The following is a 26,047-nucleotide window of genomic DNA, read 5'->3' on the forward strand; positions in this document are numbered from 1 at the left end:
ATCTAATTTTACCTTGGCCTCAAAGAGAAAACCATAGTAGAACTACTGTAAAATTTTTTTTCTTAAGAGAGGAAAAAATCCCTTAAATAGAACACCATAAGATGGAATTATTTAAAGTTTGATGGATAAAAACACATCTTAAATAACAAAAGTTGGGTGTCACTCCAATGTCTCCATTTCAGCTCTGCTTGAAGTTGTTTGTTGGTATAAATTTTTACCAGGGTACAAATTTTTCATGTGAGGAGATATAATTGCTTATGTCTCTCCATACTGAAATGACTTTGCTCCATAGCACTCAATTCTGCCAATGGTTGCAAGATTTAATATTAGCAATTCAGGGTCCGTTAATCAAGCAATCTCTTTGGATTAAATGCTGAGGCAGAAATATGAGTCTTCCCTGTCACATGAAGGGTGAGGTTGGGGGCAAGGGTGCTTCTGGAACATTTGGCACTGGGGCAGGGTGCAGGCGCCACTTGGCACTGCTTGTCGAACTGAAGGGCATCCCCTGGTCTGGTCCCATCAACACACCTGGTGTCTGTTGCTTATCTCTGCAGCTTTGCCGGCTGCCCTCAGGACCTTGTTACCTACTCCCCTTGGGGCCAGGTCACCTGCATCTGCTTTGTCTCAGCAGTCCTTTCTGCTCCAGGATCTCCCAAGCTTACTTGTAGTTTTTCCTGTTCTCCCCACCCTCTTTCTGGCTGGGTCCAGAGAAGCAGAGGGCAAGGCACTGGCATTTCTCAAAGACACAGTGCAGCTGAGCCTGAGTCTCAGAGTCCAGGGATCTCTCTTGCCTTCCTGGGTGTGTAATGCCTCTCTTTTTGGTGGGAATGGCTCTTATATAATTACGTACTTTTTCTGTTACATGGTTCATGATATAAATCCTATGCTCTAATTTGACCAGCTTGTGGCTCCTGATATTTAAAAGGAAGTTTTGTGTGTGTGTGTGTGTAAAATTTCAAAAAATCCTTTACCCTCAATTCCAGTCTTCCAGCTAGGTGCGGGTCTCCCTGGGTGCTCAAAAGCCAGGTGCTGAAAGGGTCTTTCTCTTTCCAGCCATGTTACTCACACCCTGAGAACAGTGCACAAAGAAAGCTCTCAATATAGCAGGCTGGGGATGGAGAGAAGAGCAAGAACAAAACGCCGGACAATACATTTTTAAACCAAAACACGATCCTGCCAAACTCCTATAAACCAGGCCATATTTTAAGTCCAATATGCCACCTTGATTCTTAAGGCGTCTATTTATAAGAGACAGAGAATTCAGTTGTATGAACTGTCTTTGAAACCGTTGTGCAGGACATTTCATAAGGTCCTACACAGTATATATTATACTTGTCCTCAGGTGTCTATTAGGTACCTCTTACTGTTGTAAAGGACTATCACAAACACAGAAACTTAAAACAACACAATTGTATTATCTTAACAGTTCTGGAAGTCAGAAGTTCAAACCTGGTTTCACTGGGCTAAAATCAAGGTGGGCTTCCCTGGTGGCTCAGACCGTAAAGAATCTGCCTGCGATGCAGGAGACCTGGGTTTGACCCCTGAGTTGGGAAGATTCCCTGGAGGAAGGCATGGCAACCTACTCCAGTATTCTTGCCTAGAGAATCCCCAAGGACAGAGGAGCCTGGTGGGCTACAGTCCATAAAGTTGCAAAGTGTCAGACACGAAAGTGACTAAGAACACACGCACAAAATCAAGGTGTTGGCAAGCCTGTGTCCTTTCTGGAGAGTCAAAGAAGGACCCATTTCATTGTCTTTTGCACATTCTCAAGGCTGCTTACGTTCCTTGGCTCATGGTCTCTTCCTCCGTATTCAAAACCAGCAGTGGTGCCTCTCTCCTCTCTGGCCTCTGCTTCCATCCTGTCTTCACTCTCTGATTGTGACCCTGCTTGTTGTTGTCCAGTTGCTAAGTTGTGTCTGACTCTTCGCGATCCCATGGATTGCAGCATGCCAGGCTCCCCTGTGAAGACTATCTCCTGGAGTTTGCTCAGCTTCCTGTTTATTGAGTCAGTGATGCCATCCAACCATCTCATCCTCTGTCGTCCCCTTTTCCTCCTGACTTCAATCTTTCCCAGCATCAGGGTCTTTTCCAATGAGTCAGCTCTTCACATCAGGTGGCCAAAGTATTGGAGCTTTAGCTTCAGCATCAATCCTTCCAATGAATATTCAGGGTTGATTTCCTTAAGGATTGACTGGTTTGATTTCCTTGTAGTCCAAGGGACTCTCAAGAGTCTTCTCCAGCACCACAGTTTGAAAGCATCAATTCTTCAGTGTTCAGCCTTCTTTATGGTTCAACTTTCACATATATACATGACTACTGGAAAAATCATAACTTTAACTATATGCACTTTTCATGGCAAAGTGATGTCTCTACTTTTTAATATGCTGTCTAGTTTTGTCATAGATTTCCTTCCAAAGAGCAAGCGTGTTTTAATTTCATGGCTGCAGTCACCATCCGCAGTGACTTTGGAGTCTCCTGCCTCCCTCTTATTAGGACTCTTGTGTTTGAGCCCCTTGGGCTCCCTCAGAATATCCAGGATAATCTCATCTCATGATCCTTCATTTAGTCACATCTGCAAAGGCCCTTTTAGGGTATAAAGTAGCATAATATTCACAGGTCCAGGGATTAGGATGTGGACCCCTTTGGGTAGAGGAGGGCATCAGTCACCAAGGGGTGCCTGAAGGACAGGACAAGGTTGAGAAATTTCCTGTGATACAATTGATTTTTGTTGTTGAATTTTTAAATTATTGTTTTATATTGGAGCACAGTTGATTAACAATGTTGTGTTAGTATCAGGCATACAGTAGTGATTCAGTTAGACATATACATGCACCTATTCTTTTTCACATTCTTTACACAGTTAGGTTATTATATTAGGTTATCCAGAATATTATGCTGAGCCCCCTGTGCTCTACAGTAGGCCCTTGTTGGTTATCTATTTTAAATATAGTAGTGTGTACATGCCAAGTTGATGCTTTTCTTCCTGTATCTTTTTCTTTATCTTCCTTCATTTAAGTAGGGAGCCAGGTTCTGACTCTGCCTTAGAGTGGGGAGGAAGCAGAAATTGCTGGCAGGACACTTCCCTTTCTGATTTTTGATTTTTAAAAGCCTAAGTGCAATGAGGAAATTGCACTGGGAGATCAAGGAGAGGTGGGAGGGAAGCAGGAGGTGCGAGGGGTTTCCCTAGCCTTGGAGGTGAGTGGGATTAGGAATGGGGTGCGGAGCCCTTGCTCCATGGAGGTGGTGAGACCTCAGAAATAAGACTGCGTATCTCTTGGTCTTGAATAGGACCCTAGTGCCCTCAGGCACTGCCCAGAATCAGCCCAGCGGCTAACTGTGCACGTGTCCAGTGTCCTGGTGACTGACATCCAGAGGAACCTCCCCAGGGTCTTGGTCCTGCAGGGCGCCTAACAATGTGTGAAACTAAGATACACCCCAGCATGGCAGGATGGAGGCTTAGAATCAAAATAAATTGGATGGAAGAAAATAAGGAAATTCAGTATTTCTTGCCCAATTGTCTAAATCATAAATATAAGATGAAATAGGATCACTGCTTAATAGACACATAGTGAAGAAAGCTAAGTTTCTTCGTTCCCCCCAGCTCCCTTTATGTCTAAGGTGTTGTGAAGTCAGATCATAGGGGATTGCTCTAGTGTGCGCGTGGTGTAATGGAGAGGGAAGGGCAGAGTGCAGAGGCGCACCTAATTCTAGCTCGGGGGTCAGGAAAGACTTTCGGAAGAATTGGCATCTAAGCTGACTGGGAGATGCCAGGTCTTAGTGACTGAAGGAAACAGTGACAGTAAAAGGAAAGACGGGAAGAAGAATGTCAGCCCAGGGGTTGAAATTCAGCAGGTGTTTTGCAAGCCAAGCTAAGCGCCCTGGCCTGCACACCCTCCTCCCTATTCCCCTGGAGCAGGGGGAGGGCATTTTTCATGTTTCTCTTCACTTCCTCGTCAACCCTCCCTGCACCCTCAACTCTAGGGAGCTCCTAATTAACATTCCCATAGGTCTCTGGGAAACCTTCTGGATGTCCTGGTATGAGATGTGTCCAAGGCCTTGGACAGTGTGTGTCTGGTGCTCAGACAAGTTGCACCGGAAGCTAGGATTTGACCACGTGCATAGAGGTGTGACCCTAAGCTGAGAAACTCGATGGGCTAAATAAGGTAGAGAAAGTAGAGATGCAAGAGAGGAAAATGGTGAAGAGAACCATGAGTTTGATTGTAGGTTGGTGGAGTTTAAAATGCCTCTCACCTATATATATATATATTTTAATCAAGTGTTGATTTAGTTTTCCTGGCCAGTCTTCACATCATGATGTAAGAAGGCCAAACTATAATATTCAAAGCAGTAGAGAAATCCCTTCTGATTACATTTCTATTTGTTCCAGTTTCCAACCAGGGAGTCCAGGAACTCTTATTTCCCTGCCTTTCACTCCCAGCCTCTTAGTTACACAGGCCTGACTTCCACATATGCCCTAATGACAGTGGTGTGAGATGGGGTAGGGGGCTTCCTCCTGGCACGGGCTGCAGGGGAGGGAAGGAAGCATCTGTGGAGATGGTGAGGGGGATGAAAGAGCAGGAGCAGTGAGGCAGAGGCCCCTGCCTGCTGGGTGTGCAGGGGAGGAGCTCACACAGCTGTGGTTCTTAAGAAGCTGGTTTCTGGGGTGCTAGGCAGCATACCTCTGCTTTTCCTACAAGGATTACAAAAAATAATCTATAGTATGAATCCTTTTATTTTTCACTCAATTTCGTTTCTGACTCTGTCCCCCTTCACCTGTTTACTGCTACATAAAAAGCATAGCATCAGGTCCTCTCAGGTTTCTCATCTGGCACCCCACTCCAGTACTCTTGCCTGGAAAATCCCATGGACGGTGGAGCCTGGTGGGCTGCAGTCCATGGGGTCACGAAGAGTCGGACATGACTGAGCGACTTCACTTTCACTTTTCACTTTCATGCATTGGAGAAGGAAATGGCAACCCATTCTGGTGTTCTTGCCTGGAGAATCCCAGGGACGGGGGAGCCTGGTGGGCTGCCGTCTATGGGGTCTCACAGAGTTGGACACGACTGAAGCGACTTAGCAGCAGCAGCAGCATCTCTTCTTTAATTCAGTATCTATGGTTTGAGGTCTTCAGAAGGGCACTGGAGGTAGGAAGGAGCATGTGGCCCTGGTCTACCCTGGCATCTGTGGAAAGAGATGAGCACAGCTCCTGAGGCTTGGCCAATGCTTGGACCACAGGAATTTTGTGGGGCTGCATCTTTTCCTTCCATCAGTTCAGCCTGGTGTGGCCTGTAGGTTGAGTTTAACCAAACACAGATACTGCAGTGGAAGAACATTTATGTCCCCTCCTCTCTCCCAATCCATAAATTAGAATCCTAACCCACAAGGTAGTGGTATTTGGAGGTGGGGCCTTTAGAGGGTGATTAGGTCATGAGGGTAGAGCCCTCAGGAAAGGGACTAGTGCCTTTGAAAAAGAGGACCCAGAGAGCCCCTTACCCCTTCCGCTATGTGAGGACACAGTAAGAAGGGGGCTATGAACCAAGGAGCAGGCTGAATTGTCTGGTTCCAGAATCTCAGACTTCTCGGCTTCTAGAATTTTGAGACATAAGTTTTTGTTGTTTATAACCCCCTCAGTCTGGTATTTTGTTAGAGCAGCCCAAATGGACTAAGACAGGTATATAGTTAGTTTGACCTGTACAACTGAGCCCATTAAAAATTGTTTGTCTTAAACTCTGCATTTGAAAAATCAGAAGGCAGTGGTGGGCCCACACTCCCGTTAGGCAGCTATCAGCAGACCGTGGGTTCACCGTTGCCATCCCACGGGGGCAATTCCGCTCCAGGACACTACAGCCTACAACTTCTTGCTGACGTTTTACAACCATCTCTGCCTCCTTCACTGATGTCAACTATTCAGCCCCTGTAGGCCTCTGAGTTGTAACTCCTAGCCTAGATACAGACATTTATTTTCTGGAATCTTCCCCTTCTTACCCCTGTCTCCTGCCCCACCTGGCAGCTACTGAGAACAGCGAACAGCGTACAAGTTATTTCTGTTCTAGAAACTGGAAAGATCTCTTTCTCCCTCTGAGTGCTTCTCACATTCTCTCCCTCAGCTTCTCCATCCAGTGGCCTCTTTTCCTGTTTCTGACTCTGCCTTCCCCTCGCTGTTCAATAAGACAATTTGCTTAGGCACATAACAAATTCTCTTCCCCTAAGAGTTTGTGCTTTTGGAACATAACAGCCAGAATGACTGGAAAGGCTATTTTTAATTTTTGTTACCTTCCTGGAGGGAATGAAAAACAGAGCCTGCTTGAATAAAAGAGAGGGAAGAAGAAAGACAACTCCACTGTAAATTAATCTATAAAAATATCACACAACCATGATTACTTGTTTTAAAAAGTTAGACATGCTCACTGTGATAGTTCAAGCATTACACAGATGATCTATCAGGAAAAGGAGGTTTCTAGATATCCCACCACCCAGAGATGACTGCTATTCACGTATTCTTTCAGAATTGCTATTAGGATTTTCTTCAGAAATGGGCTTACACAATTATATTGCTCTATACCTTGATTTTTTTTTCACCTTTCTATGTCAGTCCACACTGATTTACCTCATTGCTTTTATTGGTACTGAGTATCCCTGTACATGATTGAACCCTTGTTTAGTTCTCAGATCCGACATTGCTGGCCCTTTTGGTTGTTTTAGATTTTTGTTATAACAGAAGCAGTGAACGTTCTTCTACACAATTCTCTTCACAACTTGTGTAAGTAGGTCCCAGAAGAGGATCAACTGGGGCAAGGAACATGGACATTTAAAATGTTGGTAGATAGTGCCAATGAATCTCCCAAACCCTACAGTGTCAATAACATTGAGTTAGAATTTCTTTTTCCACACCCCTGCCAACATTAAGCTCTATCAAATAAAGCTGATTTGAGTCATTCTTTGCATATTAAAATACAAACAAAATATACTTTTCTGCCTTAGAAGAATATAGTAAGTATATTGGCAACAATGGAAATTTTCTTTAATGAGCAAGCATTTTGATGTGTTCCACTAAGGAGAGGCTTAATGAAAAATGATCAGCAAGAAGAAACAGACATTCAGGGGTCTAACAGAGACCAAGTCCAAGCAAGGGTGTGGAGATGAGGCCAGCCTCAAATCAGGTGATGGGGACCAAGTAGGTGTGCAATTTGAGGGAGAGAAAAATAAAATTATTTTTTAGTGCAAATGGCCCTCTAACTAAATGTAGGGAAAATATTTATGAGTAAAATTTATGAATAAAGTATCATCATATCTATTAAATACAGAATACCAAAAAAAAAAAAAAACACCTTCAATCTCTGATGGAAAAGCCATTTAAGCTTTTGTTGACTTGATCATGAATCAGTTAAAATTTTTGAGTTATGGGTTTCAGAGGACTGGAAATAGAAGTAGGAGGTACAAAGGAATGTTAAAAATGGTTTATTTACTTACAGTTTGAAATCTAATTGGAAGACAAAATTTAAATACAGGAAAGTTGAATAACTTTCCTAGATTAGAATATGAGGATTTATCATAATTTAGAAAAGAAAACTCCTTGATGAGGTTTTCAAAGACATTGGCAAGATGAGGCAGTCACTGGCATGTACAGAATTCTGGCTGAGTTCTGGGATGATTCTGACCCGAGAAACGAGAAATTATATTTCTCTGCTACTGCTCCCACTGCAAGCCCAAATAGTCAGACAGAAGGTAGGCCAGATTATTACCCACTTACAATTGAAAATTGTTTGATTTGCTCGGGCTTATGCATATGGCAAACATTTGGAAATTCTGGACTTGCTGCCTGCAGAACGTTTTAACTAAAAGCAGGAAAATGAACACAGATTTTGGACTTTTAGCCAGATCATTTTTTCTGTACACATTGCCATTTCTGCTTCATACTGAGAGTTTTAGCTGGCAACCTTAGGGAGTTTGCATGAGAGAAAAGTTGACTCCAAAAGAAACGCAGAGAATGCGAATCTCGTTCAAAGTTTGGCCAAAGTAAAGAAGTAGTTACACTTAAGCATGAGTTGCCAATAATAATGTTATAAAAAATGTTTTCCGGAAGCCAACAATCTTTTTTTTCTTTGGTCTGCATGAAATAACTGAAACCATACTTAGTAAACAGAAGTTCTGGATACAATTTAAAACAATGGATCTCCATTGTGTGACACATACAAATAGAAAGTTAAAGATGGAGAACTTATTCATGCAAAGGTAACTAAGGTTTCCCACAATAATTGGATCTGAGTCAGCAAGTACTCATTGAATGCCTTTTATGTGGCCAGCACTATGAAGGGATTGTGGAGGAGGGGAAGGGGACTAATGAAACACCATACAAAGCCCCTGATTTGAGGACCCTTCACCGATATGGAGGGATAAGAAAGAAACGCATGAAACTGCCAAGTAACCATATAAAGCAGTGTGAGGTGATATATTTGTGCGAGTAGTGAAATTCTGTAAGTGTGATGAGTGGTTGCAGAAAGTGAAGGTATTAGAGACTGAAGGAGGTTTTCATGGACTAGATAGTGTGGAGAGGATAACCCCAGTGAAGGACATTCCAGGATGGGAGTAGCAGGAAGCAAGGGGGCATGTAAGGGTGGGAGGAGTGGACTGGTCTGGAAGAATGATCGGGTCAGAGTGACCCAGTCACTTTCTAGCAGGTAGAAGTCTTGGCTGCCTGCCCACACCTGCTTACTGTATCCGTCCCTTTTGTTTTACACCCAACTCTATCTCTTAGCGCTGCTGGAACCATTTGTTTTTTCTGAATACTATGTTCCTCTCTCCCTACTTAGGCTGTTTAAATACTGTATCAGGAGCTAGACTGCTTGGGTTGAATCCAGGCTCCTCCACTTACCAGTTGCGCAAATTATTCAATTTCTTTTTGCCTTTGTTTTCCCATCTTTAAAGAGGAGTCGATAATGATTAAATTCATTAATGCATATAAGGTTTTTACAACCATGACTAGTACATAGTCAGCAATCAGTGAATGTTAATTATAATATTAGCTATTCCTTGATTGGTGGCAAGGATTCATTTAAAAAAATTATACTGGTAATATATGGGGATCATCTTTGGAGGCACTAACAATAATCCAGAGTCCAGGTAAGAGAGGCTGAGTGAGGGTGGATATAGTGGCTTAGTTGAGGTGCCAACCTTGATGCCCTCCCAATAGCCTCATCAGTACCAGTGTCATATCTTGGCACTGGCCCTGTCTGATATCCCCCACCCTCAGGAAACACTTCTACAGGTGGTGATGGTCAAGAGTAGATGGATGAAGACGTAGATTTTGTTTATGGACAAAGAGGAGACACTGAACGGAGACAGGATAAGATCCAAATAGCTTCTGAGAATAGTTTAAGGAATTGATTCTATAGATAGAGGATGTGAGACTTGGAATTAGGAAACCATGTCCATGAATGTGAAGTTTAAGGAAAGGGAAGAGAAAGAGGAGTCAAAGAACAGCAGTCAAAGAGAAGGGAGACAAACTAGAGAAGATGACCTTGTGGAAGCGGGGAGAAGAGTTTCAAGCAGAAGAGATTTTTATTTGTGACCCAAATGAATGTCGCATTCTTTGCTCAGAACTTAGGCTTCCTTTGCCTATGGTTTTTCAAACATTTCTCACAAACCCTAACATTTGGTGGCCCTGTCAACACTTTTCAGTGGTTCTTGTGATTTTGCTCATTATTGGCAAATTCTTCTGCACACGCTCCAAAACTAAACTTGACCTTTTGACCCTTAAACTCAAAAGGACCTAGTTCATGGGGTGCCCATCACTACCCATTCTTTCTGCCACTAGTCTGGTTTCTTCTTTCCTTAAGCAGAAAGGCCAAAATATATTTGTGATGATTTTGAAATTATAGCCATGTATCAAACCAGTCAATCTTAAAGGAAATCAACCTGAATATTCATTGGCAGGGCTGAGGCTGAGGCTGAAGCTCCAATACTTCAGCCACCTGATGCAAAGAGCCCACTCATTAGAAAAGACCCTGATGCTGGGAAAGATTGAGGGCAGGGAGAAAAGAGGGCAACAGAGGATGAGACGGTTGGATGGCATTACCGACTCAACGGACATGAGTTTGAGCAAACTCCAGGAGATAGTAGAGGACAGGGAAGCCTGGTGTGCTGCAGTTCATGGGGTGACAAAGAGTCGGACACAACTTGGCACCTGAACAACATATTTTAAACTCTTTGCATTTTTAAATGATGTAGTCCTTGTACGTAATTTCCATTTTCTTTCCTATCTCAGCTTTTCACATGTGGTGGACTGAGATGTAGCTGCTGATTTATGATGTTCCCCTGAGCAAGTCCCTTCCCCCTCTGTCTTAAGCTTCTCATTCAGGAAGTTACCAATTAATGTTTAGTAAACTATCTCAGAATGATCCAATAAAACAAACCTATTCCAAGGATTTCTAAATTTATTCAAGATTCTCCATCTTTCTCTCTGATGCCATCATTCATATTTTTGCTTTCCTTGAAGCTCCCTAAATGTAGCCACAGCCCAGGGCTCATGTGTTAGCTCTCTGTTCTCTCTCAAGGTGTTAATCTACCCTAAGGGCTTTATGTATCTCTTCTATACTGATGTCTTCAAATCTGTATCTCTGCTCATCTCACCTAAACTCTAGCTCTACCGTTTTCATTGCCCTTGGTTGGATGTGCCACCATCAGTCCAAACTGAGAAAGACCAGGCTCAGCATGGCACCAGCTGCCAGTCACTGGGACTCTCGTCCAACTTTTCACTTTCCCCTGCCCTCGTACAAGTTCGGTGGATGAGCCCTAGAAGTTTTTATAACAGGGAGCATCCTATTCTGCTCTCTAAAACAGTCCCTCTTAAACTATAATTCCTGTTTGGTTTTAAGCTTTTTGAGGATAAGGATTATACCTTGTTCACCTTTAAATTCCTATAATCCTTTATCTTTGAAAATAGACATGCAAAAAATATGTTTGAATTTAGTAATTGAGTTGCAAAGAGTATTCCATGCTGAAATATGTTTATAAAGCCCGAGTTGAAGTTAATTAGGATTCCTTATTAGATTGCTAATGGTTATTATTATTAATTCCTAAAATGAGCATTATAGTACACAAGTGGGTCAAAACTTCATTGATCTTAGGATCCATTTTCCCCAGCACCAACTGCATCTCTCTGAACAAAAGTCCCCAGAACAAAGTTTGTCAAATGTGCTAGGATGACTGATTAACTATCCATATACAAAATTATAAAATACAAAAATTAAACCCACATGGATCAAAATGTTATCTATAAAATACATACACATATACATACATTTAAAACAACTAAAGAACTTGAAGAAAATATACGTGAATATGTCTCAGTCTTGTTGTGGGAAAGAATTTTCTAAGTATAACACACATAGCAAGAACCACAAATATTGACATATATAACTATATATTTAAAATTTTTTTTTAATATTTCAATGCATTTAAAAAATTTTGAGATTAATTCCAACACCAGAAGATAGAACATTGTGAATAAAACATTGTAATGTATGTGACAGATAAAGAATGGATATCCTTATCATATAAAAAACTCTTAAAAAATAAGAAAAAGATGTACATCTCCAAAAGAATAATGGGGAAATACACACATAAGCCATTCACAAAAGAAGGGATATCTACAGATGGCCAAAAACAGCTGCTCAACATCACTAATAACTAGAGAAATGCAAATCAAAACTACAAAGAGGGATCACCTCACAAGTCAGAACGGCCATCATAAAAAAAATCTACAAACAATAAGTGCCGGAGAGGATGTGGAGAAAAGGGAATCCTCTTACACTGTTGGTGGGAATGTAAATTGGTACAATCATTGTGGAAACCATTATGGCTGCCCTGGTGGCTCAACCGCAAAGAATCTGCCTGCAGTGCAGAAGACCTGGGTTCAATCCCTGGGTTGGGAAGATCCCCTGGAGAAGGAAATGGCAACCCACTCCAGTATTTTTGCCTGGAGGATCCCATGGACAGAGGAACCTGGCAGGCTGCAGTCCATAGGGTCGCAGAGTCAGGACCCAACTAAGCAACTAAATTTTCACTTTTCTTTTCGTTATGGAGAACAGTGTGAAGGTTGCTTAAAAAGCTAAATATATAACTACAATATGATCCAGCAATCCCACTTCTCGGCTAATAGCTGGAAAAAAATGTAATTCAAACAGATACATGCACCCCAATGTTCACTGCACCATTATTTACAATAGCTAAGACATGGAAGCAATTTGAATGTCCCTGGACAGATGAATGTATAAAGAAATGTGGTACATTTATACAACAGAATATTACTGAGTCATTAAAGAGAATAAAATAATACCATTTGCAGCAGCACAGATGGGCATAGACATTGTCACACTAAGTGAAGTGAGTCAGACAGAGACAAGTCATAAGATGTCACTTATGTGTGGAATCTAATTTAAAAAGTGATACAAATTAACTTATTTACAAAACAAAGACAGACTCATAGATCTCAAAACCAAATTTATGATTACCCAAGGGGAAACGTGGGGAGAAGGGACAAATTAGGAGAATGGAATTAACATATACACACTTCTGTACATAAAATAAATAAATATACATATCTGATTCACTTTGCTGTACACTTGAAACTAAACCCTACATTATAAGTCTACTCCAACAAGTTTTTTTAAAAAAGAAAAGAAAACAAATTAAAAAACTAAAACTGATAAAAAGAAGAAACGCCAATGGTCAATAATGTTAGGGGACAAAATTCAACCAAGCTATGTATTTAATGAAATACAAGTTAATATAGAAGATTTGACAAGAATATGAGGGGAAATGGGCGCTCTATTACAATGATGGTGGAAGAGCAAATTTGTATAATTATTTGAAGAGTAACTTGTCAATATTTACCAAAAGCTTTTGAAAGTTGCCTCTGTTTTTACCCAGCCCATCTATTTACATGAATTTATGTTAAGAAATTATTAAAACAAGTATTCAAAATGAACGTATAATAGTATTTGTCAGAATGTTGTTAATAATATTAAAGAACTGAAAAAAAACTGGAAAAATCCTAATTGTTCAATTGCAGATGGAATTTTATATACCAACATTTAACAGCTAAATTGGGGTTAGAAGTGATCTGATTTTCTTTGCACTGTGTGCGTGTGTGTTTCCACACTTTCTAGTTTCAGCATGCATTTTTTTTTTATTTCTAGAAATAAGTGACTTCAGTTATTTTTAAAAGCAGGTTATTTACACATAATGCAATACTCAAGTTTCTGAATAAGGAATTGGAATTTACTGCTTCAAATATCATTGTTTTCATACAGTTCCCTTTTTAATTTTCATTCCTAATTCTTTCCCTTCTCCTAATAAAACACACTCGGAGGAAAACAAAAGTGTCTTCTGGATGTGGTATTCCAATTCCCCTACCGTAAGTCTCCCCTTTCCCTAAATAATCCAGCCCTCCGATCTGCCCGTGTGTGAACTTCCTCTCTTTGAATGTCAAGTTTCTTGGCTCCCTTTACTCCAGCTCCACCTCCACTCCTGAATAGACTCCGGAAGGAAGCCTCAAGGCAGTCCAGACCCTGCCTATGGGGTCAAAGCCTTCCCTCTCCTAGAAACCTGAGAGATTTTTAGTCTAACCCATGTGACAAGTGCCTGTTCAAACTAGAGACCCAAATCTTGCTTAACTGGTAGCACCGTTTGCTTGCAAATCTCTCCTCAGCCTCAGGATCTGCTCCTGGGGGTTGAGCAAGGATGAAAGATGTGTTTTTAATTTGCCACAAGATAATTGTTTCTCTGAAACCAGGTTAATCATCACCAAAGATTTGGTTGATCATTCTTTGACTTCTCTTGCAAGCACATTTTCTCTTTCATTCTCTGACCTTCCCAGACTCTGCTCTGATTCCTGTCACTACCAGATCCCTAAGTGTGCTTCCAAAGGTCCTGACTTCAGCCCCTCCCAAACACCCTCAGCCCAGGCTGTCACATCTTCAGTGCTCACCTGCCAGCTAACACTACCCAAAGAAGCTTTGCTCCAGTGCAATGGCTTTCCTGGCTCCAACTCCACATGCCCAGCCTACTTCTGGAAAGCTACTCCAGGCTGCCCTCGTGGTGCCTCAGACTCAATAAATTAGGTCTGTAATCAGCTAACTATGCCTTCCCCAAATCCCCCGACCTTCCTGTTTCTGAAGTAAAACTGCCTTTTTTCCTTTTTACTAAGCCCCAAACCTTAGTCACTTTTGACCACTTTCTCTTTTCCTTCCTTTCTGAAGCTCTCTCTACCTCCCATCCTCAAGTCCAGTTAAACCTTTCTTCATACCCTTTCTTCCATCCATCTTTTTTTCCCTCTAGTGCTACCATCTTCCCCTGAGCCCAGCTCTATCACTCAAGCACAGAGGCTGCTGTGATCTCTTGACTCCTCCCTGTCACCCCAACTCACCACCAAGCGAATCTTCCTAAGGCATTGCTTGGATCTGGTCATTCCTCCCTTCAGACACTGAGAAGGCTCCTGTTCAGTCCAGTCCTGCAAGCCTGGCATTCAAGGCCTTCTGTCATCTTTTCCCAATGGCAATCATCAACTCCTATGTCTTACTGCTTTGTAAAAAAATTTGGGGCTTCCCCAGTGTCTCAGTGGTAAAGAATCCGCCTGCCAATGAAGGAGACTCAGGTTTGATCCCTGGGTCAGGAAGATGCCCTGGAGTAGGAATTGGCAATCCACTCCAGTATTCTTGCCTGGGAAATCCCATGAACAGAAGAGCCTAGTGGGCTAAAGTCCATGGGATCACAAAGAGTAGGACATGGCTTAGTGACTAGACATCAATAACAATAACAAACACAAACTTAGTATCCAGTTCACCAGATATTTTGACCACTGTGTAATTCCATCTAGCCCTTCTTGTCTTCATACTTTGGCAAAACTTCTTCTCTCATATTTCTTTCCCTTCTACATAAGTACCACCTCCTGAAATTATCACTGCTAGGTTCCTAGAGAGGACTTTGTTTCAAATGGCATATAACCCATTCTCTATTGCATTACTGTCTATGTTCATGTCTAATCTCCCCTACAGGATTAAAGTCTTTGTCTTACACATCAATGTATATTCACATCTCCTGGCACATATTAACTACTGACTATGAAGTACTTGTTTAATGAGGAAATGAATGAACACTTATAACAAGTTGGCAGCTTATGTTTCAGCCTTTCTGCCTCTTAGTGGGAATCATCTAGGGATGGCCAACTGGCTATATCATTAAAATCAGCCTGTTTTGGCAAAGATGCTCACATACAGCTACCATTTTGTAGTGTGACTTCTGTCTCTATAAAACAAAACACAAATTGTTGTGATGTGTTAGTGGAGAAGACACCAGAAAAAAAAATTGCCATATGAGCAGGAGTAGGGTCAGCTCTTCTGCCTTAGATGCTTTTGTTCCTTGTCTATGTGGAAACCCTGCCACCTTCTTTCTAGTAATGGACCCCGCATACTTTCTTGGCCCCATTACCTCCAGCCACAAGAATCAGAATGTGACAGGTAACATGCAGTCTTAGGAGTCTATTTGCATGTGGACTCTGAGCTCAAATCATACCAGTTAGATACTTCACAGAGACTTTCTTTTGGAGCTAGAAAGGAAGTGGAAATAGAGTATTGCTTCCCTGGTAGCTTAGTCTGTAAAGAATCGGCCTCCAGTGCGGGAGCCCCGAGTTCAATCCCTGGGTCAGGAAGATCCCCTGGAGGAGGAAGTGGCAACCCACTCCAGTACTCTTGCCTAGAGAATCCCATGGACAGAGGAGCCTGGCAAGCCCCACTCCATGGGGTCGTAAAGAGTCAGACATGACTGAAGTGACTGAGCACACACCATGGAGCACATCTCCAACTAGAAAACAATATAGTTCTCTTAAATTTTATATATCCTAAATAGAGTTCTTTATCATGCTAATGTATTTTTCTCCATCTTTTCACATCAAAAGAAATGGCACCAGGATCCACCTGATTAGCCTATCTCAACAAATTCTACGGATTTTCGTCTAAATGGTCCAAATCTGGCCCTTTCTTTGTCTTCTCTGTCACAGAACAAACTCTCTGCTGGCCTCCTGGCAGCTGTTTGTCCAGCCTCATTTCATACCAGTCCTCTGCCTGTTCAGTAGGCCCCAGCCACACTGGTCTCCTTTCTGCTTCTCTGATGTCCCTTTCTAATGACTCCACACTTTTGTTTTTGTTGTTCTATCTACCTAGAACATTCTTTCCACAGCTCTGGAATAGCTAACCATTTGCGGGTCTCATTTCAAATGTCGCTTCTTTAAGAGCTCTCATCTGGCAGACTCTACAGCCCTCTCCCAACTTCTTCGTCCTGTTTCTTTATGACACTTATGACAATGAATAATTATCATGCTTAATTTGTTTACCTTTGCTTTTTACTGGAATGTAATCTCTCTGAAAGTAGATTCTTTTTTGGTCTGGCACTTAATGAATGTTTATGAATTATAATAACAGTAATTATCTATAATATTTCTACTCTTTCTTTCTTAACATTTCTCCTCCTTTAATATCTGAGACATGAAATTCTGTTTTCTGTCTTGCTTTTCTTCCTCTTCCATCTTCTAAGAGTATATATTCTCTAAATTCTACCTTTTTTTCCCTTCTCTTTGGTCTACATTCTAGAAAATAAATTCCATGAAGGCAAGACCTCTGTTACTCTTGTGTCCCTAAGATCTCAGACAGAGATCCTGTGTTTGGTACAGAATAAGGGCTCAATAAAAATTAATTGAATGAATGAATGATTTCTTTCCCATGGTACTTACATGACTTCAGTTCTTCCTGCATGGGACACACTCTGATCTTCTGATAATCTGTCCCACACTTTCAGTTCCTACTCGGTGTTTGCTCCTGAACTTTTTGTGAACACATACATGTTGGTATATCCATAATTGAATTCATCATTTCTCTTTAAGCCCTCTTCCTTCTTGGTTCCTTTCTGAGTTCCATTATCATTTCTGATGCCAACACCATCATTTTTCTAATCAACCGGAGTGAAAAATCTGAAGAGTCAGTCTTACTTATGCCCCACATTTGTTTGCCAACTCTTGTTAATTTCACTTCCCATCCATCCCCTTTCCCTTAGTCCCTCTATCCCTGCCCTGATTCAGTTCTCTACCACATGGCTGGAGTTCTCAGCCTTCATAGATTCCAGCTTCCTTAATGTTCTTGCTCACTCAAGCTCACCCATTTTCAATTCTCACTGCAGACCACTTCCAGACTTCTTTATTGAAAGCACTCTCCTGCTTGAAAATATCAATTGTTCTCTGGAATGAATACAGTCAAATCTAGGCTGGAAATTTAAAGTTCTTCTTTAACCATCTCTAACTTCCATTCTGACTGCATCACCTCCTACCTCCTTTCAAATTTTCTCCTCTCTGGCAGTCCAGAATTAATCAACATTCTGGTATCTATCTTGTACTTTTCGTCTCTGATACCTGTGCTCATGCTATTCACTCTGTCTCTAATCACTATGAAAGTGAAAGTGTTAGTCACTCAGTCATGTGTGAATCTTTGTGACCCCATGGACTACAGCCCACCAGGCTCCTCTGTCCATGGAATTCTCCAGGAAAGCATAGGGAGTGGATTACCATTCCCTTCTCCAGGGGATTTTCCTGACCCAGGGATCAAACTCAGGTCTGTTGTATTGCAGGCACATTCTTAACTGATTGAGCCACCAGGGAAGTGATGTTTTAAATTCCTATTGCAATTAATTCTCCTTTATATTTTACCTATTTGATTGGATCCTGTTTATCCTGTTAAATCATAAACTCCTTGAGCACAGGAACCATGTCTAATCATGTGTTTAACCTCCAGAGGTCCAATATGGTGCCCAGCACATATCTGTCGAATGCTGAGAGGCACCATAATAGAGTATTTAAGGGTATGGAGGACTTGGGTCCAAAATCCAGCAAACTTGAGCAAGTAATAAGCCTTGTTAAGAGTCAGTTTCCTTTGAGTTGAAAAATTGGAAGAATGCTGCCTACTTTGTGCAGTTGTTGTGAGAATTAAATAGAACATTTAGAGCACCTGGAGCCTGATAAGTACTATTATAAAATGAAAGGGACCTCTCTCTCTCCTTGATCATGAGGAGGTATAAAATTTAAAGAACCCACTATGCAGTTACAGCCATTTCTTTGGGGGAATTAAGGCAATTCCATGGGAAAAGTTCAATATAAATTATGTAATTCTACATAACGGATCATTTCCACTTTCATAACAGGTTACAGTATATTCATAGAATTTCAGAGTTTAAAAGAAGCTTAACCATTTTCTCCTTGAATTCTCTCTTTTGATATGAGGAGACTAAAGCCATAGAAACAAAGAAATCTGGCCAATGTCATACAGTTAGCCCCCTTTGCATTGTGCATATTTTACTTGTTATAATAACAGTTTTAGGTCATTACCATAACAATCTGATGAGAAGTTTCATGTAATTCTTATGAAAATTACAACTTAAAAACAAAATGACATTAACCAAAGAAAAAAAAGTCATTAATTTTCTTCAAGATTTTTATGGATAACATTTAACAAGTATAATACAATCCAGTAACCCCACTTCTATATACATCCAAAGGAATTAAAATCAAAATCTTGAAGAGCTATCTGCACTCGCATGTTCATTGTAGCACTATTTACAATAGCCAAGATGTGGAATCAACCTAAGTGTCTATCGACAGATTCATGGAGAAAGAAAATATAAATATACAGTGGAATATTATTCAGTATTCAAAAAGAAATCCTGCCATTTGTGACACTATGGATGGACCCAGAGGATATTATGCTAAGTGAAATAAAGCAGACAAGGAAGGACAGATACTACAAGACACTATTTACATGAGGAATCTAAGATAGTCAAATCCATAGGAGCAGAGAGTGAATGGTGGTTAACAGGAGCTGGGGGGAACAGGAAAATGGGGAGGTGTTAGTCAGAGGGTACTAACTTTCAATTATGCAAGATGGATAAGCCCTTGAGATCTACTTCACAGTGCAGCAGCTAAAGGCGGCCACACTGTCTTGTTCTCTTAAAAACTTGCTAAGCGGGTAGAACTTATGTTAAGCGTTCTTATCATATACATGCAAATAATAATAATAATTTTGTAGGAGAAAAGTTTTGGAGGTGATGGATATATTTATGGCATAGATTGTGGTGATAGCTTTACAGATGTGTACTTATTTCCAAACTCATCAAAACTGTACACATTAAGTATGTGCAGCTGTTTGTATGTCAATTGTACCTCAATTACCCTAGCAACTGAAAAAGAAGATGATACGGATATTATATAACAACTTCACTAGCCTATGTATTGTTTTGCTTCAGTAAATGAAAATTCTAATCTATTGACACTTTTTAAATGTTCTGAGATCCTCGGTTGGGTGGACCAGTGGTGGTGGTTTAATCACTAAATCGTGTCCAACTCTTGTGACCCCACGGACTGTGGCCTTCCAGGCTCCTCTGTCCATGGGATTTCCCAGGCAAGAATACTGGACTGGGTTGCTGTTTTCTTCTCCAGGAGATCTTTCTGAGCCAGGGACTGAACCTGGGTCTCCCGCACAGCAGGCAGATTCTTTACTGACTGAGCTACCACGGAAGCCATGGAGCAGTAGATACTTGTAACGTGGTCACTTCCTGCCTTGGTGTTCTTTGATAAGCTGAGAACTAGATGTCATGTTTGGCCATAGAGGAATTTAACTTTCTATTGATTGTGTGACTTGACTGAACAGCAATTCATCTGTGGCTTGCTGTGAAATTTCTAGGTTTCTCATACCCCCAAGAAACACTGAATAATCTACTGTGGGAACAAACTTAATTCATTTTAGCACCACTTTGGAGCAAAGGTCATAAGGACAGCGTGTCTCTGGTCTATTATTACCCAGTTGCTCCTGTCCATAATGGATGTGTATGACTCATTTCTTACTGAGGAACCACTTTTTTTTTTTTTTTTTTTTTGAGGAACCACTTCTATGGAAAATTGCCAAATACCTTCCAAAAATCCAAAACAAAATGTCTTGGCTCCCAGGGTTTGGGGTTAGATCTGAATGGCTCATTTTCAAGTTGTTCAGGGTCATACCTCAAGCTATTGGTAGAAAAGATCAAGGAAGCTTAGGAACCTAAGCCTAGGCTGGGGGTGTGGAGTGCCAGTCTCAGAACCCAGGCCCTGCTGAAGTTCTTAGAGGAGGAAGACTTCCTGATGCCAGGCTCGGAGGAGAGGTGATGTGGGCGTGGTAACAATTCTTGTGCAGTGTTTTCAAGGCATGGCAGACCAGAGAGGATCTATCTATATCTTCCCACACCAGGCTTAAGGGGTCACTGGCCTACTCATTCTTGGAGCACTGGTCACAAATGATGCTCCGTGGAAATGTTAAGAAGAACAACTTTGGGAAATAAAACAAAATTAAACAAATTTCTTTACCGCAAGATTTCTATGAGCCTTCAATATAGATTCATATTCATTATGGTTCATTGTGAATCTTCTGTAGATGCTATTTTTTTTCCCAAGTCTATTTGACCAGGAGATCTCCCCTCCTTTTCAGTGGCACAACTATTAGCATTTGAAGAATTGTTTATGGGGTTAATGACATTTCAATCTTGAGAAAAACACAGGAAGCTCCAAACCAATTTTGTTTTGAAGAGTTTCCAGGACTTTTTGATGGTTATCTCAAAATGAATGGCAGGTCGAACCCTTAGGTTTTTGGGTTTTTGTGTTTTCCTTCAGATTTTGAGTCTGGGTAGTGGGTCTTAAAAACTAGAATGGCTCCAGAAGCGATCTAGTCTCCCTGAGGGCTTTGTACCTGACTGGCCCTACTGGAGCTGTGAAAAAATAGTGTGGTTTAGTGCTTGAGAGCACTAGCTCTGGAACTGTGAAACATGGATACGGTACTTAATCTGTCTCAAATTCCTCATCTGTAAAATGGAGATAATAATAGCATCTAACCCATGGAGAAGGCAATGGCACCCCACTCCAGTACTCTTGCCTGGAAAATCCCATGGATGGAGGAGCCTGGTGGGCTGCAGTCCATGGGGTCGCTAAGAGTCAGACACGACTGAGCGACTTCACTTTCACTTTTCATGCATTGGAGAAGGAAATGGCAACCCACTCCAGTGTTCTTGCCTGGAGAATCCCAGGACAGGGGGATCCTGGTGGGCTGCTGTCTATGGGGTCGCACAGAGTCGGACACGACTGAAACGACTTAGCAGCAGCAGCAGCAGCATGTGCTTATATGAGAATTCGGCAAATTAATACATTTTGGTGGTAGTGGTTTAGTCACTAAGTTGTGTCCAGCTCTTGCAATCGCATGACTATGCCCACCAGGCTCTTCTGTCCATGGGATTCTCCAGGCAAGAATACTGGAGTGGGTTTCCATTTCGTCTCCAGAGGATCATTCCAGATCCAGGAATTGAACCTGGGTCTCCTGCATTGCAGGCAGATGATTTACCAACTGAGCTATGAGGGAAGCCCTACATTTTAAAAGCACATAAACAGTGCCTGGCACAAAGTAAATACTAAAGAAAAAAAAATTAGCTATTTTGGGGCCTGGACTTCAGTCTCTGAGGCTGCCCTGTACATGGAGATGGTGGGAAGGGAAGCCCTCTGTCTCTGCATTTGCTCAAGTTAGAGGCTCTTGACTGTGGATCCAGTCTAAGTGCAAATTAGCAACAACATTTTTTCACAAATGCAATCTTGCCTCTCAAAACTGACCACACATAAATAGCACCGATAGGGAATGCCTAGAAACACAGGCTTTTTTCTCAGAAAAATTAAGCATTTGTTTCCATCTGAATGAAATATGATACCCGGCTTACATGATTATTATTTATGGCAGGGTACCTTTGTGTTTACGAAATGTTCAGGAAGCACAGATCCTCTGCATAGGAAATAAAAGTATCCATAAGGCTGAATAAATTTTCCTTATCTCATCTCGCTATGACCTTCAGAACTTGCTTATTCAATTTAAAAATTACTGGTGCTGATATACAAATTGTGGGCTGCTTCCTTCTGATTCAGCCTCAGCAGTACAACTTTGAATGGGAGAGAATCTAGGGTTTCTGGCCCATTCTGGAACAACATCAGGTCGTCAAAAGTTTAGGGAATATCTATGAAGACAGGGATGAACAACACATTCTACTTATTCCCACTGCATTCCACTGGAGTTAAACTTATATATATTTTTTGCCAGATAATATCATCTAATGGTGGTCTAAGTTGAGACAACCTGATTTATTTTAACTAACTGAATTAAATGAACTCAAACCAACAGTTTAATCAGTTTAACTAAAGCTACACATCAGCTCTCACATTTCCCCCAAGCAAATATGAATGAAAGAGTCATCTCGTTATCTACTTGTGGATGGAAAACAAGACAATGACAAAAAGGAAAAAAAATGAACTATGAACAGTCATTAGAGACCTCTTCATCAGTTCACGTGCTGTTCTGGGTTTAGTTGCTCAGTCATGTCAGACTCTTTGCGACCCCATGGACTGTAGACCACCAGGCTCCTCCATGGGATTTCCCAGGCAAGAATACAGGGTTGCCGTTTCGCACTCCAGGAGATCTTCCCTACCCAGGAATTGAACCTGGGTCTTCCTGCATTGCAGGCAGATTCTTTACCAACTGAGATACAAAGGAATCCAACAATTCATAATTTGCACTAATTATTGATTTATTTTGCTCTTAACATTGGATTATTTTCTTTTCTCTCATATCTTTCTAGGTAATATACGATCTGTACATATAAATGGTTGTAATGAAATGCTTTAATGGTAATTATTTATGTTAACATTTAATATGTTAATAATTAAAATCATGCTTGGCTTCCCCGGTGGCTCAGCAGTAAAGGAATCCACCTGCAATACAGGCGATGCCCAGGAGACCTGGGTTCAATCGTTGGATTGGGAAAATCCCCTGGAGAAGGACATGGCAACCCACTCTAGTATTCTTGCCTGGAAAGTCCCATGGACAGAAGAGTTTGGCGGGCTACAATCCATGGGGTTGCAAAACAGTCACAGCTTAGTGACTAAACAACAATAACACAAATCATGCTTAGTAATTCAGAAGTTTAGGTTTTACGGGTTATTTCAGCTGGGTTCTAGATGTTACTTAAGTGGATTTCCTTGAAGAAATCACAGAATAGCTAAAATATTGAGATTCTTGGTTTACAGCTGAAGTTAACACAGTATCATAACATCAACTACCTTTTAGAGATCCAATACTTGGATTGAGCAGTCCTTATTAATATAAAATAAGAAAACCTGTAAATTTATTTGCAGTTTGATAGAAAAATAGTTCTTGGGACCATGGAGAAGGAAATGGCAACCAACTCCAGTATTTTTGTCTGGAAAATCCAATGGATGGAGGAGCCTGGTGAGCTACAGTCCATGGGGTCACAAACAGACACGACTGAGAGATGATTTTTTTTTTTTTATGAAAGAGAGAAGGTTATGCGGGTCTAAGATTTCCCCAGGGGAACTAAGATTTGTTTAATTAAATAACCTGGGATGAAGGGAGTATATATACCAACAAAATTGAAAGTTATTTATGGTAGGTAAATTATAATATGTAAATAATTATATAACCCTTAACTAATTAAGAAAATTGTAATTAATAAAGCAAGTGAGCAAGGAAGCAATGTCCTAATGTCTCATAAATGAATATTAATTATCCCACAAGATGATATAATCCACCAACCATCCTTGATTCTGCTGAATATCTCGGTCACCCCCAAGGTCAAAGCAGTTTGAAGATACATTCTGCACCTAAAGATGCTAGAGTAATATTTAGATTAAAAGTTGGAAGCAGAAATTCCACTTGTTGGAGTCAATCTTAGAGAAACCCTTGCACCTACACACTTAAAGTAACGCACAAGGAGGTTCACTCAGCAGTATAACCTGTAATATTTGAAAGTTTACAAGTTTAAAATTCCTACTAGCAGGTCTAATAAATGAACAAATTATAGTGTGTCCTCATAATGGAATACAACCAATAGTTAAACTGAATAAACGGGCTATATTATGAATCTTGAAAAAACAATATTAAGTGACCAAAACATGTTGCAGGCTAAAAATTTATAGTGTGATAGGACTTGGATAATTTATTGTAAAAATTGTTTAAGATGAGAAAAACTATACTGTATGTTATATTTCTCATACATGTATATTCATATACATTTCACATACACATGATTTTCGTATCTGTGAAGTCACCTTTCCATCTATATACAGTAAATTCAGGAAAGTAGTTGCCTCCAGGAGGGAAGGAGACTAGCTTCAGGGAATGATATGAAAGGGACTTCAACTATATGTGTAAAGTTTTATTCTTAAATAACAAATACATGAATCATCTGTTAAACTTTTAATATCTAAGTGGCAAGTATCATTGTACTTCACATGTTCTTCAAGTATTTCATAATTTAAAAAAGAAGGGGACTTCTCTGGTGGTCCAGTGGTTAAGAATCCACCTTGCAACGTAGGGGACACAGATTCAATCTCTGGTCGTGTAACTAAGATCCCCACATGCCACGAGGCAACTGAATCTCTCTGTACCACAACTACTACAGCCCACACGCCAGACCTAGAGAGTGCTTGCACCGCGACAAGAGATCCCACATGCTGCAACTCAACTAAGACCCAATGCAGAGAAAGAAAGAAAGAAAGAATTTTTTTTTTTTAAAGGATTAAGCCATAGGTATAGGCTCTTTTAGACTCACCACAGTTGTTCCACCTTTAAAGGATAAGGAAACAGACAGATTTGTTTCGAGGAGGATGTTATTTGCCTAGCCAAAGCCAAGAGACAATCCAACTGCTTCTTTTGGACAGAAGAAACAACATGTTTTACTATTGCTCCGAGACAAGTTTGCAGTCTGGAAGGACTCCTAGCTAATAGTTAATACTCCTCTAGGAGTATTACTTTGGGGAATTCAAGTAATGCACTGTTGTTTGTAAATAAGCTGGAGTCTGACCTTTCATCCAAGTTTATATGTGTTTGGGAGAGCCTGGCCCCATTTCCCTGGCCCTGTCTCTCCCAGCTTTTCCCAGCTGGCCCTTCAGCTCTCTCCATCAGTAAATGGAGCACCGCTGACTTCAATCAGGAAATGCCTAACCAGCTTCTCTCCCTGCCTTACTGCCTCTGTCTGGTCAGGCTTGGTAAGGAGCCCATATATCTGACAGATTAACATATGACAAGGCATCTGTGTGGGTCCCTAGAGATTCTGTCTACACCTGACTGGCCTCTGGGCCCATCTGGAAGCTGGCTCCAAGCCCCAAACCTTCAAGTCCTCTCTTGCTACCAAGTATTCAGCTGCTTCTTTTCATGAGCTCCCAGGGTTCTATTGCATTTGGGAAAAATACATTTCTCCTGCATTTGGCTTGGCCATCACTTCCCCAGCCAAGGCCAGATCTCCTGGTGTTAGATATTCTCCTCACAGCCTAGACTTCTCCTTTGAGGTCTCATCACAGCTTCAGTTAAGTAATTAATTTCACAATTAAGTTAATGTTTGCTTCCTTGTCTCCAGTGTAGGTTCCCATCAGGGCCTAGATTACATTCCCAACGTGAGGAGCAGCACCAGTCATAGAACATATATACTGATTAATGAATGACTGAGTAAAAGCAAACTTCCTCTATACAAAGAAAATATATGTATATTTTAAGAATAGAAGTGGAATGTCCTCAAATTTTAGTTTTTACAAGTTGTCCCTTTTAAATTTTTTCAAAAAATTTCAGAAAATAGATTATAATGAACTCTTTCTGCAAACACTTCTCCGTGAGTATAGTGATCGATATTTTGCCATATTTCATGCTTTTCTAAATCTATCCTTTTCTTTGCTGAAATATTTAAATCAAATCCTAGATGTCATGACATTTCAACCCTAAATCCTTCCATACAGAGTACTCAATACAGCTCCACACAAAAAGCTAATTGCACATAACAAAATTGACAACAATCCCTACAACATTCAGTAGGTTTTCAGTTTTTCTGATTGCCTTCCTACAATTGTAAAAAAAAAATTCTTTCCACAGTTACTGAGATT

General features: G+C 40.9%; 1 non-coding gene across 1 annotated transcript; it reads right to left on the minus strand.

The window, feature by feature from the left end:
* Positions 1-22,576: 22,576 nt before the first annotated feature.
* On the minus strand, positions 22,577-22,649 carry TRNAC-GCA (transfer RNA cysteine (anticodon GCA)). Its single transcript has one exon. It is a non-coding gene; the product is annotated as a tRNA-Cys (tRNA).
* Between the last annotated feature and the right edge of the window lie 3,398 nt (positions 22,650-26,047).

The sequence above is a fragment of the Bos mutus genome, chromosome 10 (genome assembly GCF_027580195.1).
Source record: "Bos mutus isolate GX-2022 chromosome 10, NWIPB_WYAK_1.1, whole genome shotgun sequence".
Classification (NCBI taxonomy): Eukaryota; Metazoa; Chordata; class Mammalia; order Artiodactyla; family Bovidae; genus Bos; species Bos mutus.